Source organism: Calonectris borealis, chromosome Z (assembly GCF_964195595.1).
Source record: "Calonectris borealis chromosome Z, bCalBor7.hap1.2, whole genome shotgun sequence".
NCBI classification, from domain to species: Eukaryota; Metazoa; Chordata; class Aves; order Procellariiformes; family Procellariidae; genus Calonectris; species Calonectris borealis.
Genome location: NC_134352.1, coordinates 4371720 through 4397273, shown reverse-complemented (window position 1 = coordinate 4397273; position 25554 = coordinate 4371720). Strand labels below are relative to the sequence as shown.

General features: G+C 37.8%; 1 long non-coding RNA gene across 1 annotated transcript in view; it reads right to left on the bottom strand.

The window, feature by feature from the left end:
* Positions 1–296: 296 nt before the first annotated feature.
* Positions 297–25554, bottom strand: part of LOC142075212 (uncharacterized) — a 54186-nt gene continuing 28928 nt past the window's right edge. The window contains exons 4-5 of the long non-coding RNA XR_012670823.1: positions 9297–9399; positions 297–2132 (exon numbers count right to left, since the gene is read on the bottom strand). This is a non-coding gene — a long non-coding RNA (uncharacterized LOC142075212). The remainder of the gene's footprint in view (positions 2133–9296; positions 9400–25554) is intronic.

Sequence of the window (25554 nt, the reverse complement as noted above, 5' to 3'; positions counted from 1 at the left end):
AAGCCTTTCATTAGCACATATTACAATTGCCAAATGGACATTTCCATCTTGTAAACAGAAGGATATAGTGCATTTCATCAATGATTTATTTTCTAAATATTTACAGATAAGGGCTTGATTCTGCAAGTTCTTGCACACGAGTAACTACACTTACCTGAGTAAACCTCTTAATATCAATGGATTACCCATATGAGTGGTTTCTTGTAAGTAAATTTGCTGAATCAGGCTCTTAAATTAAAAAATAATTTAAATATACATTCCATTTACTATTTTAGTGTATTTTTCCCTTTTTTTTTCCTTGAGATCCACTTGTGAACAAATAATTGACAATACTTTTCCAAAAACTGATATAAATTACGTTTACCAGGCTGCAACAATAAAAAATAACACAATATGTACTTATCGTGTGTAGCACCTATGTTTTTCCCCCTTTTTTATTTGAAGCAAGAAGATATTCCTCATAAATTCACCATAAGTAAAATACTATTGCTCTTAATGTGGGCATGCACTCCACATTATTAAATGAGAATAATATCTTTCGAAAAGACAGTTAATTTGCAGTCAGATGCAAAACAATTCACATTAACATTATTCTGTCTGGGGTTTGAGGTTTTGTTTTCTTCTGTAAGTAACCGTACTGTTTTTGCAAGATGTTGCCTCAGTAGTAAAGCAATTTAGAGTGGAGGATATTTTTAGACTACGTTCATTTAAAGGAGGGGGAGGGAAAGGCCGTGCAGTAAGATATACATGTATTTGTAATTCATATTGTTGCTGTGCTTCTATTGTACTCTGAGCTTCCATCATGGCTGAGATGGGGAGCTGGCATCCAGACAGTGCAGCAGGGCAAGGAAAAAAAAAACCCTCACCGAAAACACAAATAGCGGGATTTCTCCCCCTCCTCCATTATCCCCACTAATTATTACCATGCTTCTTCTATTTTAAAGAATAAAATAAATAGCTGTAGGCTAGGAAGGTATATCTGGACAGTCTGTTAAATAACATTATTAATCTTTTTGGTCCAAAACAGAGATCTTTTCATTCTGGTCTTTCAAGAGCCTCAGTCTACACATTCAAAAAGATGACAGAAAAATGAACTGGAATGTGCAAGCATTAAACATTTAAATTCTCTACTCCTTGGTCATTACACTGATGGCCATATTTTACATCTTCCCCTCCCCCACCATACTTTTGCTGATTTCACCTCATTTGCATGGCCTTATTATGCATATAGCCTTTGTTCTTCTGATATAGAGTACAGCACGGTGACAAAGCAAAACCTATATAAGGAGACAACCTTTTCTCTTCTTTAAAATTGTTCCAGCGATCCGATATTAGCATTTGATTTATCAATATAATTCAACATTAAATCAGATGTATGTTCTTGCTTATAAAATACTAACAAGTTTACTATTGTTCAGGAAAATGGAAAGTCAACGTCTAAACTGCCTCCAAAAACCTTTAGCTTTAATAATACATTCAGGTTTTCTGTTGATAACAGTTTAAGCAAACACACTAGAGGTAGGTAACAATTAAGAAGCAACTGTTTATTTATGACAAGTGAGATATTTGCTATATGTCTAACTATATAGATCTTGATAAGGCGATATTGTAAAATACTGAATTTGACAGGTAAGGCTCAACGTGGACAGCCAGCCTTCGGTTCCAAGGGTTCCTGCTTGTCTCGCATCTTAAAACAAAGAGACTGGATCCCCTCAGTGTGTTACTATTTTCTGGTTGCTCTTATACTGTACCAAGTGCAGCTTGATATTATGGAAATTTGAGGCTGATTCATCCAGCTTTATCCTCTGATTTCAGTGGATCTGCCAACCAGAGGGAAGGTTTCAGAATCAGTTCCTTGGCTTCTGTCCAAAAGTAGGTGATAGAGGGTTTAACGTCATCCCCTTGAAAGGGAAAGGTAAACTCCCACTGGCTGCAACAGGAACTCAACTGGGCCCACCTTCAGAGAAGCACAAATTAATAGCAAAAAAAAAGTCTTTGCCTTCCATCGAATTTTAGGATGCAAAAGGAAGGAATAATTTGACTGCTTGAGCTTTATCTTGCATGATACTAAGTACCTTCCTTCTGTGAGAGTCCTACATGGGAGATTAACCATTTCTTTAATTTTTAACATCCTGTGGAAATAATGGAATTAATTAAATACAACATCATTAAAAATCTTTCTAAACAAGAATGATTCTAGTAGTGCTAAATTGTTACAATACCACGATCATGACCTTCCTGCTAGAAACCAGAAGACAAAAAGGTATTTTCTTTCTCAAAGGAGGGTGTTCTCATGATAGACTTAAAGAACGCAATGCTGTCCTCATCACTTTGTTTCAGAGCACTTCCCAACAGAAGAATTGGTTACACCTCATCAATGTGATGTGGCATAAATAAAATAGCTGCATAATTTAAGAGAGAGAAACATCATTAACATTACCTGTAAGAATTTGCCTGTACCTTCCTGGGAGCTGCCACAGTTACTCAATTCAGTGCATTATTTTAAATAAAATAATGAGCTGTGTGGTGCTTTTAATTGTTACTTTCACTTTGTTCCAAATATTTCTTGCACTGATTAATCAGGTCACCTTTCATATGTGGGAAGTAGCAGTTGTCTCCATTCTCATGGCATTTATTTTGTATGGGGCACAGTCGCTAAAAAGCGGAAGATACAGTCTAGGAACATGCACGTAGGGGCTCAGAGTTGTCAAAGCACCACGCAAGCTACCAAACCCCCAGTGAGCTCTGCACCCACATCTGCATCATGTGCTGTCTCTCCCAAACCAAAACCTTGTTCTCCATGCAGTAGTTTCACGGAGGTTACAAATGGTAGAAAACCTAGGCCTAAAGTCTATATCTTGGCATGCTTATTATCATGCCAGCTTTCTGCCTCGCTGTGTGTGCGGTTGGTGGAGCGGTTGTCCATAGAAAACACCAGACTGAACAGGCAGCCAACAGACCATCCTCCTCTGCAGAAGACAGGAGCTCCTTCCTGCTGGCTGCCTCACATGAGCCTTCACCAAGAACCAAGAGGCAACACTCAACATGACCTGCTTCACTCTGGTGTCTCCCTGGGAAGTCTAGGCATGTTCATCATCCTACCATAAAATGCTATTTTTACAGAGCTTTAGTCTGAGATGCCTAAGAATCCCTTCTAGATCTCAACCTAGCCATTTTTCCTGTGTAGGAGAAATAAGATCAAACTCAAGTGTTACGGCCAGAGCTTGCAGGAGTGGGTTTCCAACTGAATAAAGTCAGCAGATCAGTGAATATGTAAATAACCAGAGAAGAACCCAGCCTACAATAATTTAAATATTGTGACACTTGCTCATCTTCATCCAGTGAGGGATAAATGGACCTTATCCTCAGCTGACTTCTTCTGGAAAACCCTTGCCACAAAAAAACACGGTAAAGCCACGAGGTGCCTTGGCATTGCTTTAGGCGGCTGAGGATCCTAGTCCATCACAGGAGCTTTCCACCAGTGAACATCCTGCTCCTAGACGTCGAAAGAGACGTGCTCCAGAGTTTCAAAGGTCAACCTGTACTCCATAGGGAAACGTGTAACTTGTGCAGCCTTTTGCAGTGGTGCTGTTTCACACAAATGCACTGTCCAGGGTGGCACATCTGCAAGTTTAGGAGGACCAAGCTTCTGGGAATGATGTTGGCAGGGTGCTTTCCCTCCGTAGACAGTTATGAAGCTGACCAAAATCAGTCAGCTGAGGAAGGTTTTTAAAGAAAACGTGGCTATGAGTCATCACACTCTTCCAGGCTGACAATTTTCAAAATAACCCAGAGATGAGGAAAACAGACTTAAAGGTAACCCATTCCTACACCTTGCCTTCCCATACCCATCCCCAACACAAACTTACGAGGGAGGGAAAGCAATTGCTTCTTCCAGTAGGCATGCAATTATGAAGAGTTTCCTAGAAGACTGTCAGGTGTGGTAATATAGAAACAGGGGAAAATATATAATCTGTAACATTACACCTTCTTGGGGCTTCACCTGTTTGGGAAATATTACATGTGTGTACAATGCTTAACAAATTGGGTAGTGCTACTACAAAACAAACAGCGAGTTACCGGGATAATAGATAAAGGGTTGTGCCCAAGGTGGTGTCATCTTTCCTTGCAGGGATTTGAAGGGGACTAGAGAAGTTAGTAAAGTTTATATAGCCCAGACTGCAAGGGTGTAGAGTAGGGCAGAGTACAAACAAGAGATAATAAAATTATATGTATATATATTATACCTAATATAAAGAAATATATTTGCAAATTGTCTTACGTCATCTTTGATGTACTAGTTATTTAGTTACTCGATAAATAACTAAAAATTTTTAAATAGTTCTTTCTAAATCAATAGCCTTATATAGCTATGTAAGTCTTGTCTCTGGGTTAATGCCACTTTTGGAATGAGGCTTTTAACACTCACAACTATGAATGAAAAGTTTTCATATTCTGAATGTTTGGTAATATTCGTTTAAAATTTTCTGTTACAGTGACTGTTTCCTCCAGTAAACTATTTCTTAGAATATTCATACATAGAAGAGAGGAGCCAATTACAGTGAATGACTCAAAAATATGAAAAAACATTTCTTGACAATGATGCGAGGTATTCACCAGCCTCTAACGCAGAAGGGAGGTAACGGCTGTGGGCACTGGAAGTCATCTCTGAAGCTCCCAGCAGCTTGCAAACAGGGAGATAAATCTGTTTGTGTTGGCTTTGGTTTATTCATCGGGTAGATTCTGTACTTGGACTGACTGACCTGCTCCAGGATTGTTGCTGTTAGTTTTGGGAAGCTCAGCCTTGCAGTCGCTTTCGTCCTACCTTATGCTGTTGGTGATAGTGGATGGAAGCAATAGGTTTTAGCCATCAAAATCTGATCTTTATATATGTACAAATGTTCATCCAGATGCATACATTTTCACGTTATGGTTATAACCAAACAAACGCACTTTCTCTATTTCTGAAATTTGCAAAAAAATAAATTTGTACTGCACAATGTATAGAAAAAACATTGTATAAAAACAAATGATATTGTTTTCATACAAATAGATGCTAACATTTTTCTAAAGGCCGAAGTAGGATTTTTATTCACAAAATGCTGATGTTTCCCTATAGTGATGCATAAATGCTAGCCTGGTATTAGCCTGGATTCAAACTGGGCCTTTAACGCTTCCACTCTCATTTTTCAGAAGTTCAAATTGATGGTGGCTGAGCTATCAATGAAAAACATGGTGCCACAATACTCGGGATGCTAAATGGATTTGGAATTAGTAAACATCCGTCAATGACTTTCCTACTGCTTTAGCTTTATACCATATCTTGAACGGGATATATAAGCAACCCAAAATTTTTAACTATTTGATAAAAAGATTTTAGTACAGAGAATGAGCTACTGAAAACAGCATCTCTGAAAATAAGAATCAGTCTTGCCATCTTCAGACAGCTCTCCAAGGACATTCTTGCTGCCCCATGCTTTAAAATGCACCATATTCTGTTGTCTCCTAGTTTTATTTCCATACATACATATATATATTTATAGCATTCCCACTGCGGCAAAGGGAGTTATATATAGCATCTAAGGGAAAAAAACCAACACAAGCTTTAAAAAGTTGATTTACGAAAGGAAAGCACGCTTAGGTGTGATTCAGGATACAAAAGGTCTGTTCTCATTTCTTTTCCACCGAGCTCAGAAGAATTCCGCTCAGTTTATAGCCCTTATTTCTCAGTATGATACTCCCTTCAGAGGTAGCCAACAAATACCCACTTTGCAAATAAAATTCCCATAGGGTTACAATTCTTGTAGGGTTCCAGGGCTACCAAGCCCACCCCAGCTCCAGGCGCAGAGCCCAGCATCCCCCCTCCCCTGTATTTCACTGCTGTCTCTGCTACATAACTTGGTGGCAGAGTACGTGTCATCTCTCCCTCCAAGAGCTGCCCACGTCCAGGAAAGTGTCTGACCTCAGCTACTGATTATTCCAATGGCTCAAATGAAAGAAACCTCTGCTACGGCTTTGAAGATCTTACCTTCAAACTCTGCTCATTGAATAAGTGAGAAAAACAGTATGTGAGAGTTAACAGAATGGCTTCAAGGGAAGCTTTAATTCTTACGTTTCCAAACTTTCAAAAGCTCAACTGCACAATCCTCTTCTAGTGAAACTCTTGGTATATTGACTTACAACAGAACTCACAAATTTACAACTTCCCAAGCTTTTCACGCAAGGAGAAAGGCTTGCCTTTTTTTCTTTACCATATATACTCCAACACACGACATGATTTTTCTGTAAAATGATGACAAAAGGAGTGCTTGTTCAAGTAACATGTAGACCCTGGAAGAACTGTAACACCATCTACGACTAATTGTATTGATCAGTTAATTAAAACTGAACAGCATTTATGATGTGAAACAGTAGGTAGAGAAGTGATTTGGGGTTGCTGTTAATATGTATTTTACCGTTTGCTTTCATCCTGGTTACTAAAACCTTTCAGCACAGGGCCATTTTTTTTCATAAAGAAGCACAAAAGCAGCAAGTGGTAGGTTGCGGTGGTGGTGGTGGTCGGACAGTGGAAGATGCCATTGACAGAGCTTTGCTCAGGACCCTTACTTTTCAAAAAAAGTAGACTTATTCAGCTCTCCGTACACGTGCCTATCACAAATTCACCACCAGGCTCTGACCTATTTGGCAGAGCCAGAAGAGATGTCAGAACGAATGAGTTACATAGATTAAGCTGGCCTAGATCCAGCCAGCCTAAATTCCACCTAAATATTTGTGCCTGTCCTTATTATTGGCTGCCTCTAGGTCTTATCTCTGCAGAGAAAGTCAGAACTAGCCCCCACCACCAGGAATGGGCAGTTCCTGGGTGAGAGCACTCACTCCTCACTCCTGCTCAGCTTGCAAAGAAATATTCAAGACTCATTAGGCCAGAGAGAAAAAAAGTTAGGAGCAGCATCAGCTGCTCCTGTGGATACGTTTTGGTTTTTTTTTAAAAAGTAAAAAAATACCTGTTGGTGTTATATCAAAAAATCTGTGTCCTTCAGAAGATGAACAGATACCACATCAGCGCCAGCCACCTTACTGACCCAAGTCAGCCCAGCTGAACACAAAATTTGTCCTCTCCAAACTCTTTTGCAGGGGTAAGACAACCTAGATGCTGTTGGTTAACTTGGTGATTCTCGCTGTGTCCTCAACAGTTAAGATGGGACCACATCGGCATTTAGATGAAACCATCAAAGCTTTCCTGGCGAACAGTTGCACAGCATTGCAAGGTAGTTAGCACTCCTGTGTGTTCTTAAATTAAGGTATTCACTACTTTCCAAGAGGTTAAATTCTTATAGGAGATGGTCTTTTACAATGTTCTAGATATGCTACTATTTCCACTGTTTTCAGCTTGTACCAGAGTTACATGTATCTAAGAAAAGACCAAGATGACTAACAACATCAAAATCTGTCTGAGATCTCATTGATGCTTTCACAGAGTGGTGCTACAATTAAAAATGCTGAAGAGATTAAGCATTTTGTTGCTTTTTAAATTAATAAAATATTGTCTAAATTAAGTAAGAAATTGACAGGGCATTTGTGTTACAGAATAACGTGTACTTTAAGAAAACACCTCAAAGCAACACAAGCATTTCATTTGCTTCTAGAATTAGAGACCACCAGAAATTAGAGTGGGATGTGCATATATATGTATATAAATAAACTTAAGTATGTGCACAATTCCTCTTAATGAGAACTGTGTATATGTATTGTGACATATTTTGACTTGGCAGCAAGTATACAATTAAGACAGTTATTAGGAAATGAGGCAGCATTTGTCTTCAAGAGATTTTAAGACACCCAAAAACCTCACAAGTGTGTTCTAGTACATAAGACAATTATTAACTTTATATTAACTTGTATATACATGAGTTTTGATAACTGAAAGAAATAACTGACAAACTTATGAAAAACATCTTTGTTCAAGCTATTTCTTAAAATGTGTTTGATTTTTGTCATCTGTATTTTTGGATTTCTTTACTATTAAGACCCTAGATTTTCAACCCCCTGTTTACAGAGCTCCCACTGAAATCAGATCAAACCTTTGAAGTAAATGGGATTTCTGAACATGAAAGATTTGTGCATTGTTTGCAATGTGTCTAGGGATATTTTAATGCGTTATCTGATAATAATTTGAGCGCCCTGATACAGGTTTTTCAGGTTGCATAAATGGCAGAAACATTTGAAGGTTATTCCTCTTCCCAAAAAAGGTAGCAGAAGCATAATGTACCCATAATATCATTAAAATCATACCGACTTTTTCTTGCTGAAATTATTAGCAGAAGCAGTGCGTATTTCATTTTGTACTACAGACATCTTAACAACCATTCATTATCCTTTAGTATTGTCAACACAACCCATTTTTAAGTACTCTAAAGGGAGAAACAATTAGTGAAAGTTATTACATAATAATTAATATCTTTCCGAGACCAGACTGTTATCCAAAGTGAAGAGGGCATACATAATTTATGTAACCTCAAGGAAGCAGAATGAGACAGATATACCTCAGACCTGGGCGTATTTTCTGCTGCTTTTTAGCCATAACCATTTAAAAAAAAAAAAAATTTCAAAAGATCATTCCACAGCAAACAAATTAGTTTTCATGCATATTGCTTGGCAGATCATACTTGCCTTACTTATGTGTGTGTGTCCCAGTAGGGCTGATTCTGCCCTCGTTTTATGTCAGGCTCACCCTGATACAAAATGATTGCAACCAAAACCTCTTCTGGTGTAAACCAGGTTAAAGGAAAGCAGAATTTGAGTGTTTTTTTCCAGCAGAAGGCTTAGGCCTGAGCAGTATCAAACTACATAACATTAACTGTCCACATTTTCATGTTAAATTGACTTATTTTCCTCTAGTGGAGTCTCTGAGATTGTAAAGGCTCTACAAATTAACCAAAAATGACAACGTTCTTGTATTTGCCATTACACTGTGTATTGTTAGGTAAGTAACTAGTTAGTTAATTTTCAAGAATTAAAAGAGTTAATTTTCATCATGGCAGAAATCTGGACTATCAGTCTTAATAAAACCTGCCCATCACCCAGAGAAGCTTTTGGCTCCATCGGCTAAATATTCCTCAGAAAAGACTTCATGTTTACCACGCCTCATAGAGTGATGGTGTCCCCAGGTTTACCTGTTCTCCTGGCTTTTTTTTTTTGGCTCCAGGCATGTGGAACTTTTGCCAGGGTTGACATTGTCAACGCACAGTCAGCTGGACATACATCACTTTCGATTTCTTGCCTTTCAGCGGTATTACCTCAGACTGGTAGAGGAGACCTCATGCTGGTCTAATTCCAGGAATAATTCCAGACATCTCAGCCATTCTCCTCGGGAAGATAGTTCACTAGCCATACACTGCTCTGAAACATAGAATTATTAAGTGCATTAGAAAAAGATGTTTGCTGTAAAGCACGCTCATTTTTCTACTGTAAATAAAACTTTAAAGGACAAAACCTCCTCTCTGATTCTATGTGCAGTACACTGATGCAGACGTGCACTCATCTACCAAGAGAAGATGAACCATTCATTTTACAGGTAGCATGACACAGAAAAAAAATTGCACAATGATGTTTCAGATATTTTGCTCTTTAACATTCTTGTCATGCCAAATTCATTTATATTAAGGTAAAAGGACAAGTGGAGTAGCAATATCAAGCACCCTAAGTATATGAACAGCACTGGAAAACCCCTAGTTTTAACCCCAATTCTGATAATATCTTGTACTTGACCTCTAGTAAACTCTTTACCTCTGTGTATACCTCTATGCCTGTGAAAAGGGAGTAAAAAGATAATTTACTCTTTGCCACAGTGACTGATTGTGAGGCTTATTACCTCAGAGTAGGTACACTGTTTTAAGGCATTATGTAATAGTATTGCTATTAGTGGAGGTTCATGCAAGAAATCTCTGCTAGAAATATATTTGCTGGGCATAGAATCAGCTTAGAGCATGAGTAATTTATGAGACAATTTTGCAGGACTGAGCAGCATCTGTTTAGCTCAGTCTTTTTTGTACAGGACTTGGTACCATTTTACCAGCTGAAGCCCCAAACTGCCACTATCTAACCAAAGAGACCAGAATAAACTCTTTTTCAAGTGCACGGATACAAGCAATCTAGATATTCTGGGCTACGCTGAAACTAACTGTCCCGTTGTGTTCATATTTGAGGTCGGACTTCCTTGATCATTTCCATGGCCCAGGTGATAGTTTGCAGCCTGATTTTGGTCTGAAATAGTCCCATTGCTCCATCAGCAGAGAGCATCACACATAGGACGGTGGCTTACTTGTGCCTTCAGGCAGCCAGGACAGGGCAGACCAAGCCACTGGCACAATATTTAGTTCCACTCTCATTAGGGTAGGTATGCAAAGACCCACACAAGGCTTGTCTGCCTTTAGCATTAGACCTAAAATATCAGTAGTCTTGCAGGCAGCCCCTGCAGAACTGGGAAAAAGGGATGGAGACTTTGGTTTAGGCATGTGAGCATCCAGCTTCCAGTAGCGTGTCCCTCTGATGGCACCGAAACTCCTTTCAAAACCTGCCTGTGTCTATCCTACACACATAAAGCAGAATTGCATCAAGACATACTCCAAAGCACACCAGGTAAATAAAAGAAGGAAGCAGGCTACTGAAACGCACCTGCAAACTAGCTTTGGTGTTTCAATGCAAAATACTCAGGTATGATGCAAGTCTTTTTACAGGGAGCCATGAAGTCTGGTAGATATCCTCTACTCCTAGACAAAGTTTTGGGTTCTCTGTGATTTATAAAAATCACATGCTTCAATTTCTTCATCTGGAAAGCAAGAATGATACCTTCCTCTGGAAAGAAGTTCAATAAGCAAACTGAAAAGCTGACACAGCAGAGCTAAGAATAATTAATATCTATACTTTTGGTGTGCTGGGGACAGATTTGTATGTGAGTAGCAACTTTATACAGGAAAGCACTTGATGCTTTTGGTCTATGGCAGCATGGAATCACATATTTATGTACGATAGATTGTTCTTCCCAACTTTATAGATGCAACAGTGTCCTTTTTCCTCCCATACCTTTAGTTTTCTCCTTTCTGATGTCATTTCCTTGTAACTCCTCAAGTTAGTTAGATTAGCTCCATTCACATATACTGAATCAGCACACGCAGAATCAAAAATATTACTGTTAATTGTGGTCCAGCATTGAGCATTAGAAAGGCATACTACAGAGATGTAAATATACAGGAAAATGTAGGGTTGAGAAATGTTCTTTTTAGAGTTTGGATTAATCTAAGTGATGTGAGAGAGTAGATCTTTTCCAGCATTAATTAGCTAAAATTATCAGGACATGTAACACTACATGTGAATATTGCCTTACTGCAATAATTGTATGCTTTGTATGATGGGTAAAAAATACACTTCTGATACAAGCAGAATTATTTTATGACTGCGGTTAGCACAAGTTGCCGTTCTGAAGTTGTGACAAAGTTCACACTGTCTAAGGAAAAAAAAGATGGAAAGATATTTATCATTTACAACTTCAAGACAGTACCATTCATAACCTCCAGACATCCAATGAAGGTAGGTAAAATATCTTTTTTCAAATTTCAAAGATATCTAAGTGTACTATAGGCAAAGATATACACTATCTATGGCCTCGAGATATTGCTGTTCTCTGAAGTTAAGTAAATTTGTTTTGCATTTTAAAAGTATGTAAGTATAGTAAGTATATAAGGTACAAAACGACATTTTTGTAGAAAACATTTCTCAGAAGTGCTTTGTTAGTAATTTTAAAAACATATCCATTGCTGGCTTTTTTTCACCTTAAAAAATGAATCACATCCAAAAACTTTGTTACACATTTAGGAGCTGCTAATCCTTCTCCATACTAATTTGTCTCTGTATTAGATTAAACTTTCTTACCCGTTGGCTCTGTCTTTCAGGTTGCGTCAGGTTGCAATGCAAGACATGTTTGTTGCCTGTGTTTGCAGAACTGCGGTAAGAATAATGTATTGTACGTTCCTGATGTAGCTATTTCATCAGGTCACCTCCCCCATTTGAGTTCAGTGGCATGACTAATGCACGTGAAGTTAAGCATGTGCGTTAGGCCCTGAGCCAGCAAACATTAGCACAGGGGCAGGGAAGTGAATCCATGCAGAACCCCGCTCGTTTCCATAGGGGAACACAAAAACCGTGTTTACAGGACAGGGACCTTTGAAAGCAATTAAAATTCAAAACATTTCAGCTCTGCTTGCATAACAATCCATTAAACAAACAAACAAAAAAGCTGTTTTCTCCATTTTACTTGGTTTCCCAGTACTGTCATTGCAAATAATAACAAAACAATAAGATTGCATTCTTTATCATCTGTCACTCAAAATGGGAAACAGCCAGCTATACTTTATATTGAAAAACAAAGGACCATTCAGCAGGAGCATCCCAAACTAACTCACTCTTTGGAAAACAGCTTGGAAATACAGGTTAAATCGCAAACGTGGTATCCTGTTGTTTTGTTATGTTTATGCTTCTTAGATAATCCCTATCAATATATCAGTCTACACAGAGCACTGCAGTCCTCACAAAGGTGCTCCAGCATCCTACTCCTGAAAATAAATTATTATCTCATTGGAGTAAATGCTTCTTCGGGCTGAGCTGTGATGGGGTTACACCCGTGCAAGGGCTATCCACAGTGACGCACAGATGTGACTAAAAGGCCTTGTAAAGGGAATTCAACAAACAAGACCTCAGTGCTGCAATATTTGTGTTTAATGTTATGCATGTGAGTCATCTAACTACCCTGAAGGGGATTCTTGCATACATAAGTATTTGCAAAATGGAAAATGACATATTTTTGATGCACAAGAAGGAACAGGATTGAGTTTATGTCTCAATCTTTTATAGCTCTTTGGGGTTTTTTCCCACTGATTCACATTATGTTATTCCTAGTCTTTAGTCTGATGACTTAAACTATATAACTAAGACAATAGGGCTGATTTGGGTTCATATTCTTTACCAAAAATAAAGAGAGAAAAAAAGAGAGAGAGAGAGAGAAGGAAATTGGGACCATTCAGTAGGTCAGCAGATACATATGGTTAAGAAATTTCAAAGATGACCTTTTATATGTTTATATACATACGTGTAATATGTATATGTATATACGCTTATATACGTACACATTAGCTGCATATATGCCAGGTTCCAAAATACTAGAATTTCTCTCTCATGTAAAGAAGAGAATGATACGTACAAAACAACTTCTTCCACTTACTGGCAGCATTTAAGGGATTGCTAACTTTTTATGACATGCGTATGTGATTCTCCTGCTATGTACCGAGTGAAGAAAATTAAGTTTCTAATAATTTTTCTTTAAAGTATGAAAATCAATTTCTTGAAAAGTTAAATTCTTATCACAACTTCAAACTTCTGAAAACACAGTGCAGTCAAAATCAGTATTTTCCCACAGATTGTCAGGTTTTTTAAACTAAAAGCTCCTTGAATAAATATGAAAACAATTTTTAAAACTTGATTAAGGTCACCCGAAAAGACTGTCTTTTATTAACAATTTTAGCTGCAAGTGCCATGTAACAGATCCCAGCAAGACAGAAATGATAAATAAGCTGGAACTGCAGCTATTAGAAATGCAAGACTGTAATTTTTAAGACTGATTTAAAAAAAAAAAAAATATTTTCCCTACCAAAAGAAACAACTTCTTCCCATGGAGACGTTAAAACAGCCCTGTCCAGGCTGCTTAGCAAGGGGCACTCCAATACCGGCAGGTTCAGGAGAGAGTTACACGACTCACATCTCCACCCCTGGGGCAAAGGCCCCTTCGGCATCCTCCTGTATGTCAACACCCTGCTGCTGCTGCTGCAGACGCTGAGCCTCCTTTGGAGCTCGTTCTTGCTCTGACAGCAGCCTCAGGCCCTCGCTGAGCTCCCCGTCTCCAGCTCACGTTTCCACCGCCTTGCAACAACCCGGCTCCCGGTGAGCCCCGTTACCCAGGAGAGCCGGCCGTCACGCACCGCGCATCCTCTCCCACCGCTCGAAATGGTCCCCCTCGTACTCTCTGGGCTTGGTGCATCCTTGGTTTGCTCTCCCTCTGCAGAGAGCCTCTGTGCGTAGGGACGGCCAGCCCTCCCCCGCGAGCCGATGAATGACCCCCAGGACATGATGCAAGGCATGCTCCTGAATTCACCCTTCCCAGGTGATGCTCACGGGTGTTAGTGATGTGACAATTATTCCACCGCGGCTACCACGCTGTGCTGTGGGCAACGGCTGTGTGATTAGCAGCCTTCCTGGCCCCAGAAGTGACACAGGAGTACTGCTTTTATTAGCGACACATCTAATTGTTGCTAATAAACAATTATTTGTTTATAATATACAAATATATTTTGTATATTCCCAGCAATTCCATCAGGTTATCAACACTGACTCTCGTTTTAAATATTTTTGTTCTTCCTCCCAGATATGTGTCAAAACACCCCTCCTTTTCATTCCAACTTTCCAAAATGCATTTTCAAGATGGCACTGCAAATAGTCCCTTCAAGCACCTGTGCCACTTTCTGCAACTTTGTTTGTCTGCTTACTCTGAAAATGCAAGAAAAGTGATCTTAAAACCCCTGAAAATAAATTCTCAACTCCTAGTGATATGACTGATCTTATTTTTTTACTATTATTTCTACAGTAATATTAACAGCAAAATAATATGAAGCATAGAAAATTGCTGTAAGGAAAAAACAAGCATTAATGTATTAATGCTTGAAAACCTGGTTTCTATAAGTTCTGTGTGCTTTCAGCAGCAAGAATGAGTGCTTATCATTTCTGAAAATATGGATGATAGTGGACAAGAAGTTTGGAGTAAGATTTTCAATGCGATTTGGCGGGGGGGTGGGGGAAAGCTATGCTATCTTTGGCTTCCCAGAGAATGTCATCAAATCACAGGCTTGAGAAGTACTGTATCTTTTCTGTGTAGGATGGAAGATGCTAAAAATCTCATCAATTGTGTGTTCTCTACCACAAAATTTCAGTAGCAAAATATTGCCAAGTTGCAAATAACATTAAAATAAAGGACTGCATAGGAAAAGTTTATAATATACTCAGTAGCTCCTGTAAAAGCACAGATTGTACCAAGGAAACCAGAATAAAATTTTAAAAGTTGTAACCACTAGGCTAGGAAAAGAGCTGTTCAGTGATACAAGGATGTGTACTTATCTGTAGTCAGACAGAGAGCTCATATTTCATAAACTAGGTAAAGTTGGGCCATGTCAGTGACTGAGATAAGAGATGGGTGATACCAGAGTCTGTTTTTATACATCAGCAGCTGGCACGCTTCTGCATAAGTGAACATTAAATTAAACATTCAAGCGAGCAGTCAGTTGCACTACTTTGCCAGAAATATGTCTTTGCTGAGAGCAAAATCCAGGTCCTATCACTCTGTTGGTTAAAAAAAACATAACAATGAATTGTATGAAAGTTACCACCTAGTATGAATATACATAGTACTCCGGGTTTTTCTTATTCATCCAGTACTTACATGAATTATAAGCTTAAAATTCGTATTTTGATTTCCTGAGAATACATTTTAAGTCACACAAATCTTCCCATCACAGAGTCCATTGCAAATGTTGATTCGGATTTTGCAATTGCTCACAGGATCCCACAGCTGACAAATCAGTCCCTATTCTGATCTGCTTACTAGACTCAAACATCTTCGGGGAGGGTAAAAAACAACCAATGTTTCATCAGGTAAAGTAAAAAACTGGCCCTTTCTGCAGTGCGATGCAACAGTCTGGAGGAGAATAACCCTTCAGTGACTGACGATGAAACCCTGTGCAAAGGGTCTGAACGCTGGATAGACCCATTCCCATAAGAAGGTGGTTATTGCAGGTAGCTGAGTAGTAGGATCTAACAGGTGAAGAACCACAACCAAGAATGTATGTGAAGCCAACAAAAAGATGTTGTTTTTATCTGGCAATGTAACTGGCAATGGAGAGTGTGTGTGGGCACGGGATTTTCTCTCTTTGTGGCTATGCTTCTCATTTTTCAAAGAAATAATATCAATCTGTTTTAAAATAAGTATGAGCAGTTTGGGATAAATGGAGGAATACAACCTCACTTTCTCAATTAAGAGTTTGTAGAAAGGCATTAAGGTAGCTAGGAACTACGGCAAGAGAGGTTTCTCTATTCCACGTACAAGGATATCATCACACCTAAAATTAAGTTTATAGAGGAAAGTTTTGACATAAAATTTCTGTCAAAGCACAAGATCTTAAAAATAATTAAATATTAAAACAACAAAAAAATTTTTTTCATTAACCAAATAAATTACAAAATTGTATATTTGGTTAACATTTATTTCATAGTCTAAGGACACAGGAGAATTCTGGTATTCAAACAACTGCAAAAAATTGGTTTCCCTTTTAAAAACAGAGGACCCTTTTGCCAAACTGTTAAGTGATGATAATTTAAAGATGTTACTCACAGGCTGGGGGAGCCATAAGAGTACATAGGTCTGTGTCCAGAGATAATACAACATAGGCCTGAGGCAAATAGCAGAAGAAAATTTAGATATCAGTGAAACAAATAAATGTCGTCTTGTAAAATTGAGAGATACTTATGTCAGGTCAAATAACAAAAAAAAACAAGACGGTTCCCAAAGGAGTTGCAGAAGGTAATAAAAGATAGCAACACAACTAGGGTTAAAACCAGGAGAAGATATTCTTCCCAGATTTGTTTCCATGCAAGATCAGAAAGAACATGGAAAATAGCTGGGTTTTTTTCCGATAAATCAAATGAAAATGGCTCTTGACTGAACTTCCCCTCTTGTCATTCATTCAACCCAGGACCACTGGATGAACCGCTACTACTTCTTCTGCCTTACTTTCCTCAAATAACCTTTCACAGCAAAGCAGACTCACCTTCAGGTTCAATATTCACATCAGCCTGAAAACTCTGAGGATACCTTCAACAGAGAGCAATAGGTATACATATATACTTATCTAGCAAACAGCTTTGACAGAGCTTGTAAAAAGGCACCCATAACACTTGAACACATAACTGTTAATTTGCAGATACAGTTCAAAACCTCACCCAGACTGATTGCAAATACTTCTGTAGTTCATGTCAAACAAGCTAGTCCTCACTAGGCTTCAGCATGCTAAATCATTCTTTGCGCCTATTTTTTCAGCTGAGCAGTATTTGCACATACAGGGGAATTCCTGCTGTTTGCTCCACTAAAAATGAAGTTTGAGGTCCACTCAGAAATGAAGTTTTCCTCTGATTAGTTTCTATTTATTAATTTACTTGAAGCCCAAGCTACATTTGATGTTGAAGTAAAAAGCCTATTGAAAATTGCAGATTTTTTTGCCCTATTGGAATTTCAGGATAAAACTAATACTATTACTGGTTTACTACTAAGAATGCATAATTTCTTTTTTAAGTTAGGCATTGTACTTCTTTTCCCAGAGAAGTTTACTTTTACTACAATCTCCACACAAGTTTGAGAAGAGGATAAAATGAGAGGACAGATGCAAACCTCATGGCAAAAATTAAATAACTGCAGTTATTTAGCAAAAGCGAGTTTATCTTAGGGTTGATTATTTCAATGTCTAGAACTTGAAAAATAAATATACTTCCAAACATTCAAAAAGATCACCTACGTTGCTTTAATTTTAATGCTGAAAACTGGAGTTTAGCCAGAGCTCCTGCTAAGGAGAAGGTGGGTGTTTCATAACTCAGTTTGCTGAGGATGCTCTATGCAAATGGAAAGGAGGAGACAAAACGACACGGGGAGGGGGGGAGCAGACAGCCAGGGCACCAAGGGTAACATCATTAGTAGAAAAGAGAGGGCAGAGGCAGGTCAAATGTCTAGGTCAAATAAGGTAGGACAGTGTTATGGAGAGATTTGAATACAAAGGCAAAACGCTTAAATTTAACCAGGAGGTGCTGAATTTGAGAGATGTGCAACACTTTGCAGGACGTGCTCAGCACCTTGCAGAATTGTATTTGAAGACTAAATTTTAATCACTGGTAGGACATTATGCATTAGTAATGACTGCAGAATTAGGTTCCAAGTGTTTGGGAATGTATCTGGAAAGACGATACGGTATGATTGTCAGTTTATTATCATTAAATAGAAGTATCTGAATGAAATGAAGAAAAGGAAAATGTCAGCCGAACAAAAGGAAAATGTTCCTAATGGTGAATTCTATTAGACTGTTGAAAAGTTTCCCAAGGGAAATACTGGACTCCTCTTCTTTGCAAGACAAAACACTGAAGAATATACTTTGAGGAACAATCCTACAGTGGCACAGAAACGCATTAGACAACCTATTAGGTCTTCACCATCTTTGATTTCTATGGAACTCAATAGAGCCAGAGCAATACAGCAGCAGTAAGAAACAACAAATATTATTTTAGCAAAAAACCTTACTCCATTAATGTCAATGTGACCTGTGAAAATGCAAGTAGGTAAGTCTTTGTTACCTTGGTTGAAGTGGAAGTACCATAAATGCTGGTATTGGTACTTTTGCAAATATATATTCATGCAGGTGTCCTAGTCCAGGACAAACTACACATCTGCTTTGAAAACTCCTAGTCTTGTGAAAAAAGAAACAATAGATCACAATATAGGTAACATAACAAGATAGCAAGATAATACTGCATGCCATATAACACAAGTATTGAATCAGAATATGAGGCATTTGCATGAAAGTACAATCAAATGTCTGAGAGTAATCCACTGCATCAACTTTTTCTGTGCAAAATATTGTTTTGCATTGATAGTAACCTTGAAGAAAAAGCCCTAATAAAAACTCTATCTGATCATTTTTTAATATATTTTTATGTCTTGAGTACTTTCTGTGTAATTTTGAAAATTTGTTTCTCACAGAATACCATGAAAAAATATTTTTAAAATATTTGTGTGCTAATTAATGTCAATTAAAACAGTCAGTCATGTGATACAACATGAAGCAACAGAGAGGTCTTGGTGCAAAGACCAGTAATCGGAATAATGTTATTCCTGGATCTGCGGGTTCGCAACCAGAAGCCTCAAACAGAAGAGTAAAAAGTGTAAAAAAAGCAGCACTGCTAAGCTGCATTTCATCACTGTCACTGTCCTCATCTATGAGAGGAAAGTTGCACTCTGCCTTCCATCCTCCAAAAATAAAAACCGACAGTATCGTAGGGAGAAAAGAAGTGGCTACACAGAACTATTATCCCTACACAGAACTATGTCGGGTTTTTATTTTGATAACGCTCTTCCCTAGAATTGGATAAGGAAGTTGAAGTAAAACTCATTTGGCCCCATGCCTGCTCTCAAAACGACAAGGGTACGAGCAAGGAATGGTTATGATCAATAGTCAGGACTAAAAATGTCACACAAACAGTGCAAGGGCCTGATTGCTATTACAGCTGGAAACCTTCACAATGGCACCATATGTGCCATTCATCCCGTGCTGGCCTTTTGTAATAATGCTTAGACATGTATTTCCGAAAGTACCGCGAAGAAAATTTCAGGGATCTTCCCCGTAAGGGGATGCAGCTGCCGTTGCCGTGTGGCACTGCTCTGTGTAGTGCATCTGAAAACTGCAGCTGATAATCTGTGTTTAATGGGACAAGGTCAGCTCTCTTCCATAGTCATCAAATTTCATTTTCAACACCTTCTTTTAATTACAAGTTTGTAGGTAGCGTTGCAGTGCCCTCCTGATTTTCTGTATTCAATTTGGCAAGCATTATTTTTTCCCCTCAATGACGTTACCTTTATATTCTGCATAGTGGCATAGGAGCAGGGGAAAAAAAACACTTAAAACAGTGGCCCAATCAAAATGTTTTCAACATACTGATTTTCTTATTGCTGTTATCTTCATTGAAGGTATTATTCATGATCCCAGTACAGTCCTATAATAATGGTCTCTGTAGGGCAAAATTATTACAGAAACATGTTGTCAATTTTAGTTTCTGAATTCTTTTATTGTTGGCATCTTATACTTTTATTTAAAAATACATACCTATGTGTTTAAAATGTATTTTTGATTTTAAGAAGAAATACCTAATCCCTATGCATATAGTAAACCTAAAGGCCAGAAACTGAGCCAGAGCAGTTGAAAGAAGGTGAAGAGCATATTATAGTTCAACACTTGTCTTCCTCCATCCCTCACCATGTAAGGGATAATGCTTCAGAAGAACATCTTGCATTCGAGAAAAATTATATGGCAGCGTAAAAGGTCCTTGGCTTATACTGAGTCTGACTTGGCCTCTGTGGCTAAACTTGTTTCTGAAACTCTTCTTCCACCCTTTTGACTATTTTGGTCAAGAAAGGATAGTGAATGAAGGTAATACAGGGTTAACAGATTTTTTTTTTGATGTTAAAGGCATTTTACTTCCCTTTTTTCTGTTAAGTGACAGGGAAAAAAAGCAAAAAAAAAAATTATAACATCCCATCAAAACATTGGTGCGATACCAAGTCCCAAGAGCCCTTGGGGCTCTTAAGAAAGGATTTGGTTCAAACAATGATTGTGATTTCTGGTGTGTGCACACTGTATGTACTTGACTGTCTGCTGGGTCAGAGGTCTGAGATCCTAGGCAAACAATTTTAGAGAGGGGCACTCCCTGTGTTGTGACAGAAAACTTAAAGTTCTTCATTCCTTTTTTTTATTTAGCAGATAACCCAGATGGAAAAAAAGATGTTTCTTCTTAATGAATGGGAAACATATTGTGACAAAAATAATGTTTCTTGGGTCTTAAAATGAGCCCCATTTATTCTGAGACATGACTTCAGAATTTAAGTCTAATTAAGAAATGGCATCCTAAAACTAGTGATGAGATGGCAATAATGTCCTATTGGTGTGCATATTTGTGCGTAGGCAGACGTGATTAATAAAGCTTAGGTTTATATATCTTTTTATTGGAACTGAATTTTTAAAATTCCAAGGAACTCTAACAGAACGTTAAGAAAAGCCTTTTATGACATTGCTACCGATTCATTACATTATTTTGATAACAAAAGAGCTGAAATGATTTAGCCCACCTCTAAAATCTCCATATTCTATAGTTTCAGAATGCATATGCACATGTCGAGGCGATCTTGAGATGTTTTATACCATGCAGGGTTGTAAATTTGTCTCACCTTTTACTGCTGCTATGATAGTTAAGCATACATAAAATGCACTGTAATTTTGGTCTTGTGATTCTTGTCACCATTGGAGAAGTTTTTGAATAACGATTCCGGCAATATACAGGTTTTCCTATTCACATAAAGAAGGGCATGATTTTCACATATTTATGCCAGGCTGTTTATTAAAGGTACTAAACCAATTTGGAATTGTTGGCTGGTGTGACGGGTAATCATATAACCTCACGGCACGAGCGATCTAGACTCAGAGATACTTCACTAACTTAAGAGAAAGATCATCTGCCAGTACTTGAGTGAGGAGAGTAGGAAAGTCAAAAGGTGTGTGGAAAAAGAGGCAGAAGAGCTTCACTGACACTCGGGGAGAGAGCGAAATACTTATTGGAAGACATAAAGAAAAGAGCTATGTGAAAATCAGACCAAAAAAAACCAAAACAGTAAAAGAAGATACATACAAAAGGCTTGCAGGAGTCTTCCTCTGCCTCAGAAAAGAGTGGATCAAATTTTACAGAAAAAGACTACAAATGCATAGCTTACATCAGATTTTACAGAAGAAGGGACTCTATGCTTTTACAGTGCTTTTACAGATAAAAAGAAAGCTTCATTTTAAAGTTTCAGTGGAATATTTGATCTATCAAATAGTCCTATTAAAGAAACATGCCTTGAAAGTAGCCTAAAGAAACCTTGTTTCAATCACATTTACTGAGGTTTAAAACACTGTAGCCCTAAAATTATAAAATTATTGATGTCCTACAAAATTCTTAAGTTTAAGATATCTTCAATTTTTACAACGGAAGGACCACATTCGTTTATGTACTTAATATAATTTCTCCACTATTTTTTTTTCATACAAAACCTTTAATCACAATCCTAATGAATTTTTAACCATTGCTCCCCCAGATGCAATTTCCCTTAATTGTGTGGGAATTATGTATCCAATGGAAAAAAGAATGGGAATTGATATCCTGGATCAGATCACCATGACTCTGTGGCTGGCCAGCATTATTTACACAGAAGAAAAATCATTTACACACAAGAATGTCCCACGATGAAGTTACTAGTCCAGAGGAAAAGTTTTTTTCTTTTACTTGTTGATTAGTTATCTGCACAGCATATAACTTCTCATATAACATAACTGTGGCTACTCAAGTTGTCCGTAGCATACCTAATACTTTGCTGGAGTATCATCCTGGTTATTGCTTATGAGAGTTTCACACATCAATTATGTAGCTTAAATTAAGAAATACCATTCCCTCTCCGCTGGTTTAAAACATTCCTTTCAGTTTTGACCATGATTTCATTCACTAACTGTAGATTGCCTTACTTTCTATGGCAGGAGTTACTACATAATGCCTGTGGCTTAGCGTGTTATTTTGTTTAGACTGTAAATACTACACGCACTTTGAAAAAATGCCAATTGTTACTGGATGCATCCTACGATTTAAATAGAAGATGAAATCTCTTCCTGAAACTTGCTATTTGCAACTTCATGGGACGTGTTGTTTCACTCTTGCAGCCATACACAGGTATTTTGAACAAGGTTATTTAAAAGAGCTGTTAAAACCCCCATAGTAGAGAAATGGGATACATCAGCATTGCTTTGGAGTTTGGAGGTTACCTTAGGACAACCTTAAGGCAACATTAACGGAGAGGCAGAATTGACAGTTTTTACATGTAAGTCAAGACAATATAATCATGAAGCCAGAAAAGTAACTGTTGAAATACTGAGTTATAGGGAGTACGAATTACAGTTCATTCCAAAACAATTAAACTGTATCTATAGGTAAAATTTTAATATCAGAAAAATACAAAAGCATTGCAAACTGTAACTGAAAGTGATGATATGAAAAATTAAGTTCTACCTTTATTATGCAAATAATACGAAATCGGTGCAAAATATATTTTCATAGCTTACAAACAAAGACTTGGATGCTTGTTTCAGAAACATGTTAAGCTGGCCATATGTATTTCAGTAAGCACCACTCATTTTAGACCCCAGCGGACCCGTATTCAATAAACATATTGTGTTTTCCTCAATTTCTTTGCTCAAAATCATTCACTCAAAAATATGGAAACCTAAAAACTGTGCTTGAAAAACGTCTCTGAATCTCAGCTACATTTACATTATCATTCTATAATCCCAGTTCATTGCCAATTGGGTTAGTTGCCATTTTTGTCTACCAGAGCATTTTCTGGGCACTCCCCTTACGTTTGCAATGCAAACCCACAATAAGCCTAATGCCCATGCCAGTGGTACTCTCCTGTACAGGAGATTTTTGTTATCTCAAAATATATAGCACAGTTCTGTCCGGGATTTTAAATCTCACTTCTCCTTTTTCTCTGGACTGCTATATCTATCAAATTATTTTGCCTCCTCTTTTCAAAATGGTTGCTTCCATACTTTCCAAGAGTGTTAGTGGGGTTTTTCGGTTTGTTGTGTTTTTTTTTCTGTAAAATTTTGTGCTTGGTTAAAAAATTTGTCTCCTTTCTGCACAGCAAAATCTTGTGTTTATCTTACTAAAGCAAAGACAGGACTCCACTTACATCTTCTGGAATAAGCCTTTTATCAACATCTATTACATCTTTGAAATATCTTCCAGGTTCTTTTCATAGTTAAGTCACCGGTCCATGATGTCTTACATGCTTGGAAGTCTACTTCAGCCAGCCATTAACATCTGAACATTTATCATCTTAATCAGTATGTATCAATGCCAAGAAAAATCACTTAGCCGGCATGATAATAATTTACCATAGAAAAAATGACAAACATTTTTTTCCATCCAGAACAAGTGTTGGATAGGTGACAGTTTCCTACCAGAATTTGCTTGTGCTGAGAAGCTCCATACTGTGAAACTTAGCTCTTCGGGAGCCCAGCAGAGATCGATGGTGGGTAAGAAGAGCTGGAGTGGGGCTAGTGAATTCTCTTTACAAAGCTGCCATTTCAAGAGTATCTAGGATTACAATAATCACAGTGTTAAAGAGGTACTCCATTATTCCGTCACTAGATGGAAAATATTAAAAAAACATATATTGCCAGTTAACCTAACTGAAACAAATTAGGCTCAGGAGGGAAGAGAACTTGCTTATGCCACTATGTCCATATCTTGTCTTCTGTATTTTACTCTGCATATTTTCATTGTGGAAACACTCATGGCTGTGTAGATCTTGCTGTGTTTTGTTCTCTGATGCAATTTTGTTCACTGGTGTATGCTGTATATATTTTTTTTTACCCAAAGCCATGCCTATACTAAATGGAAAAGATATCATGTCAAATCACCTATCTTATTGATGAATTAGTTAAGGCTTGTGCAATGTTGTGAATAGACCATGCTGTAAATGTGCTAACTATTATTTTTTGGCCATTCCTGTAATGCTGAACAATAATACTTTGGTTTCTTGTGGAGGCTGTATGTACTCCTACAAAGTCAGTGTGATTCCACTGACTTTATTTTGAGAAAATCAGAAAGCTGCATCCTCTGTGTTTTAGGCTTTCATACATTATACCCATGAATGTCACAGCCTCTGCATGCCTAAGGCCACATCTGTCAAAGGCAGACCCATTTTTAGCAGAGCGTGCTAGCATATATACTACAGGAATGAGGCTATGTGAGATCTCTGTGAGAAGACATGAACTGCTATTCCTGAGCTGAAAAAAGAGTTAATATTTTTATTTCCCCCCTAATACCACCTCAATTCAAGGACAGATTATTTTAAAGAGTTTACATTTACATATGAATTATAAACCAACAACTTATAGGAAATATGTAAATTAGGTAGGCATACAAAACACGACATGAATGTTGAAATTTGTATCTTTAAGAGAAAACCTAGGTGCCCAAGCAACCTTTACAAGCATAAATAAATCTTATGTGAATATACCCTATAAGCTTTTACTTACACTGCTGTAAATCTAAAGTAACTCCTCTGACCTTAATAGCTTTACTCAAGATGTACCCCTTGTACAGATGAGATTAGAATTTGGCCTTTTAACCTCAATGAAACTCCACGCGCAAGTAATATCACACCATGAAAGTCAGGATGGCTGAATCAGGTCCTCCTCATAAAACACCATCACTAGGGAAATGTTTAGACAGTGATTTTCAGAGGAATGTTTAGATCTATAATTGGGCTTAATTAAGTCAGTAGCAGTCTTAATTATTTACCAGCGGTGTCCCTGGACAGAATACTGAATTTAGAGTAACTCTGGGGGTAACTCTGGACAGAGTCTGTTTAGTTAAGAAAAATAATGGCAGTTTTCTTCTGATCTACCCTATCACTTTTGCCCCAACAATATTCTTCTAGTCTTTAAAATACATGTTGAAATACAGAACAAGGTTAAAGGCAATGTTCTGTCTTTGAGGCCTTCCTCAGGCTGAAGAAGAAATAGAAAAATGTTAGTTTTCAGCTTATGGCCTGAA